We start from the raw sequence: 5625 nt of genomic DNA, 5'->3' as shown, positions 1-5625 counted from the left end.
TAAGTCAACCTGAAGGTATCAATGATCTCAAGCTAGCAAATCATGTTGTGAAGATGGAAGATCAAATAACAGCTGAAGTAGAGAAAAGCTCAAGAAAATGACTCTTGACACTCAAACGGTGGCACAAGTGCAATCGGTCCAACCTATTCAAGCTGCTAGTTGTGAAATTTGTGGAGGACCTCACTTCGCCTTGCATTGTGTGGCAACTGCACAACAGGTAGAAGAGATTAATTTTCTGAAGCAGAACAATCCTTACTCCAATACATATAATCCTGGATGGAAAAATCATCCAAATTTTTCCTGGAAGGACCAGCAATGAAATGCTCAGAAGCAAGCTCCCACCCAGTTTCAAAGCCAACCACAACAACAGTATCGACCACAACAACAACAACCTTACCAGCAGTAGCAGTTTCACCAATCCCAACAACAATTTCAACAACAGGTACCAAGAAAAGTAGATTGGGAAATTACCATTGAAAGAATGGCAGCTCAAAGTTCACAATTTAAAGAGGAGACTAGAAGTAATCTGAGAAACACTGGTGCTTCGATAAAAAATCTGGAAGTGCAAATGAGTCAGATTTCTCAACAACTCGCGGGTTCGCAAACACCAGGTGCATTACCGAGTGCTACAGTTACAAATCCATGAGAGCATAATAATGTGAGTGCGGTAACCACAAGGAGTGGTAAGGAAAAGAAGTCCCTGAAAAAGATGATGACCATGAAGACCAATTGCTTGAAGTTGATTTGGAGATAAAAGAAAATAAGGTTGTTAGTGAAGAGGTGACGGTACCTAAACTAGTGGTTAAAGAAAAAGTTAGTGAATCAAAGTCGGTTGTCAAACTCCCTTTCCCCACAAGAAATAAGAAGAAAGAGCAACATGAGAAGAACTTCGAGAAATTCTTGGAGATGATCAAAAAGCTTGAGATTAACATTCCGTTCTTGGAGGCACTTGAGAAAATGCCCTCTTATGTTAAATTCATGAAGGATATTATTTCGAAAAGGAGGAGCACTAACACTGACTCTATTGTACTAACCGAAACTTGTAGTGCTATTTTGCAGGGTATGAAGATTCCGATAAAGAAAAAAGATCGAGGCTCGGTAACTATCCCTTGCACTATCGGGGATAGATCTTTCAAAAAGGCCCTTATAGACTTGGGGGCAAGTGTGAGTCTCATGTCGTTATCCATCTACAAGAGGTTGGGGATTGGAAAAGTGCAGGATACTAGAATGACACTTCAATTTGTTGACCACTCTGTGAAGAGACCTTATGGAGTGGTGGAAGATGTTCTTATGAAGATTGATAAGTTTGTGTTTCTGGTAGACTTTGTGATCTTAGAAATGCCGGAAGATGAAGAGATACCGCTCATTCTTGGTAGACCATTTTTGGAGACCGGGAGATGCTTGATAGATATAGAAGAGGGCACCATGACTCTAAAAGTTTATGACGAAGAGTTAAAAATTGATGTGCGTAACACCATGAAATACAAAGATGATATAGCCACAAGTCAACACATAGAGGTAATTGATCAAATGGTTCTGAAAGAAAATCCTCTAGGTGGACAAAAATTTCCCTTGGAGAGAGTTCTAAGTCTATCAATCTCTGAAGACACTCAAGAAGTTGATGAAAAAGAGATGGAAGTGTTAACTATGATGGCAACATAACCGCCCTTTAAGGGATCCCGATTTCTCCGATGGGAAAACTTAAGGGAACCCCAAGTTGAGCAAAAGAAAGATGAGACCAAGAAAGTGGCTGAGCTGAAACAATTGCCTGAAAATCTCAAGTATGCTTTTCTAGATCCCGAAAGGAAATGCCCGGCTATTACAAGCTCTAATCTAGAGGTTTCTCAAGAAGACAAGCTTGTCAAGGTTTTGAAGAAGCACAAAAGTGCAATGGGATGGGCGATAGAAGACTTGAAGGGAATTATCCCTGTGGTGTGTATGCATAAAATTATCATGGAGGATGGTCACAAACCAGTGGTGCAACCACAAAGAAGACTAAATCCCATAATGAAGGAAGTGGTTAGGAAAGAGGTTGTTAAACTATTAGATGCTAGGTTAATTTATCCCATATCCGATAGCTCTTGGGTGAGTCATGTTCATGTGGTCCCGAACAAAGGAGGGACTACAGTTATAAGGAATGAGAAAAATGAGTTACTCCCTACAAGGACGGTCACGGGGTGGCGTGTGTGCATCGACTACAGAAGGCTGAATTTGGCGACCAGAAAGGATCATTTTCCGTTACCATTCATTGATCAGATGTTGGAAAGGTTGGCAAGTCATGAGTATTATTGTTTCCTTGATGGATACTCTGGATACAATCAGATAGCGGTTGCACCGGAAGATCAATAGAAGACAACTTTTACTTGCCCCTATGGTATTTTTGCTTACAGAAGAATGCCATCCGGGTTATGTAATGCACCAGCCACATTTTAAAGATGCATGACCTCCATTTTTGTGGACATGCTCGAAAAGCATATGGAGGTCTTCATGGATGACTTCTCGGTATTTGGTTTTTCTTTTGATAATTGTTTAACTAACCTTTCCCTTGTGTTAGAAAGATGCCAACAGACCAATCTGATTCTCAACTGGGAGAAGTGTCACTTCATGGTGCGAGAAGGAATATTTTTGGGTCACAAAATCTCTCACAAAGGGATAGAAGTGGACCAAGCCAAGATTGAGGTAATAGAAAAGCTTACCCTCTTATGAACGAAAAAGGTATAAGAAGTTCTTAGGGCATGGGGGTTTCTACCGCAGGTTCATAAGAGATTTTTCTAAGATAGCTAAACCCTTAAATACCCTGTTGGTTAAGGACAAGGCTTTCATTTTTGATAAAGAGTGTGTCGTTGCTTTTGTAACTATAAAAAATAAATTGGTGACGGCACCTATTGTCATTGCTCCTGATTGGTCTCTACCTTTTGAGATCATGTGTGATGCGAGTGACATTGCAGTAGGAGCAGTTCTTGGGCAACGTAGAGATAAACTGTTGCATGTCATATATTATGTTAGTCATGTGTTGAACCCTGCACAAATGAATTATGCGACTACTGAAAAGGAGTTGCTAGCTGTGGTCTATGCCTTTGATAAATTCAGGCAATATCTGTTGAGTTCCAGAGTCATCGTTTATACTGACCATGCTGCTATGAAGTATTTATTTGCTAAGCAGGACTCTAAGCCAAGACTGTTGCGATGGATCCTGCTCCTCCAAGAGTTTGATGTGGAAATTTGTGACAAAAGAGGGTGTGAGAATACTGTGGCAGATCACCTCTCCCGGATGTCCCCCATAGAGGAGAATGAGGAAAAGAGTCCAATAAAGGATGAGTTTGCTGACAAACACATCCTTGTTGTTATTGGAATGCCTTGGTTCGCAGACTACACGAACTATCTAGTAGGCGGGGTGATCCCTAATGAATTTAACTCTAACCGAAAGAAAAAGTTTGTTCATGATTGCAGGTTCTATTTATGGGATGACCCATTCTTGTACAAGAAAGGAGTAGATGGGTTGGTTAGAAGATGAGTTCCCGAAGAAGAACCGAGGGATGTTCTGAAAGCGTGTCATGATTCTGACTATGGTGGACACTTTAGTGGTGATAGAACCGCTGCCAAAGTCCTCCAGTCAGGCTTATACTGGCCGACACTTTTCAAAGATGCTCATCATGTAATCAAAGAGTGCAATAAGTGTCAAAGGATGGGAAACATCTCGAAAAGAAATCAGATGCCGCAAAACCCCATGCTGGAAGTTGAACTCTTCGATGTTTGGGGTATTGACTTTATGGGACTGTTTCCTCCTTCATTTGGAAAGAATTACATTTTGGTGGCGGTGGATTATGTATCCAAGTGGGTAGAAGCAGTTGCTCTACCAACAAATGATGCAAAAGTGGTGGTCAAGTTTCTGAAAGAAAACATATTTGTCAGGTTTGGAGTGTCAAGAGCTCTAATAAGTGATGAAGGAACTCACTTCTTAAATCACCTAATGGATAAGTTACTCTTGAAGTATAATGTAAAACATCGGATAGCCACTCCGTACCATCCGCAAACAAGTGGTCAAGTTGAAGTGTCAAATAGGCAGCTGAAACAAATCCTGGAAAAGATGGTTAATGCTTCTCGCAAGGATTGGGCGAGTAAGCTTGATGATGTGCTTTGGGCATACCAAACTTCTTTCAAAACACCGATTGGTATGTCCCCGTATCAATTGGTATATGGTAAGGCATGTCACCTACCCTTGGAACTTGAACACAAAGCTTTGTAGGCTTCAAAATTCCTTAACTTGGATCTTGTGAAAGCGGGATCCCGAAACCTTCAACTCCATGAGTTAGAAGAATTTAGGAACCGTGCATATGAAAATGCAAAAATCTACAAAGATCAAACTAAGAAATGGCATGATAGAAGAATCCAAAGGAAGGAATTCTGGGAAGGACAAATGGTACTATTGTTTAATTCAAGGATGAAGTTGTTCTCTAGAAAACTGAGATCGAAATGGTCGGGTCCTTTTACGGTACACAAGGTATTTCCCCATGGAGCAGTCGAAATAAAAAATCCATCCAATGGGGACATTTTTAAAGTGAATGGCCAGAGATTGAAGCCTTACAATGTGGGGCAAGAAGTGGGCCAAATTGATGTTGTTCATCTTGTCTGATAAAATGCGCAACCGTCAAGCCAAGCGACGTTAAACGAAGCGCTACGTGGGAGGCAACCCACGCTTTTGTATCTAATTATTCTCTTTGTTTGGTTGTATGTTATTTACTTGCAGGTGTGAACAATGTTTGCTAGAGGAGTTAAAGATAACGGTCGCAAAAAGTCTCTGAAAATTCGGAAGCAGAAGCCGGGCACATCTCAAGAAAGGAAACCAAGGAAAATGAGAAATCAGGGGCCTGACACGGGCGCCCGTGTTTGATGACACGGCCCGTGTCAGGAGGTGCCAAGGAGGAGTCAAAGAATTGGGTTTCCAGGGGCCTGACACGGGTGCCCGTGTCAGCCCCTGTATGGAATAAGCTGAAAAAAATCGCTTTTTGGACGGACACGACACGTGTCCTTGAGGAGTGTTGCGCTGACACGGTCGCCCATGTCAGCTAGCGCAGTGGTATTTTTTTTTGAAAATCTGACCGTTGGAGCATGGTCCCACCTCTGAATTTCACCAAATAAATTCACTTTATCACCCATTCTCTCCTCTTTTACCTCATCTCCTTCATATTCTCTCACCTCCATCTCTCTTTCTCTCAAAAATCCCTAAAAACCTCCATCTTTCTCACTTAAAGCTCTCTACTTTCACCTCATATCTCCCTCATTTCTCCATCCGTCTTCACAAAAGTTCTACCATTCTCCATCTTCGACCTTCCTACGGTAATATTTTCGGCTAATCTCTCTTTTCAATTTCTTGTTTCTTTTTGTTGTGTGTAGGTACAAATATGTCTCGCCTAGTAGAAAAAAGCAAAAATGTGGCGGAATCATCCCGCCCACGACAAAGGGCGAGAAGAATCCCTAATAAGCACGACATTGTGTTCGAGAACCTGGAGCACCAGAAGAGGTATGCGGTTCATCTGAAAAGAAAATTAACCCCCACGAGGTACATGTGTAATGACACTCTGCAGGAATTGGGATTGCAAGCTGAGGTTCACCGTACGTTCCACA

This window comes from Lathyrus oleraceus, chromosome 2 (assembly GCF_024323335.1).
Source record: "Lathyrus oleraceus cultivar Zhongwan6 chromosome 2, CAAS_Psat_ZW6_1.0, whole genome shotgun sequence".
Classification (NCBI taxonomy): Eukaryota; Viridiplantae; Streptophyta; class Magnoliopsida; order Fabales; family Fabaceae; genus Lathyrus; species Lathyrus oleraceus.
The sequence above is the reverse complement of the archived record's forward strand: the minus strand, read 5'-3'. Positions refer to the sequence as shown.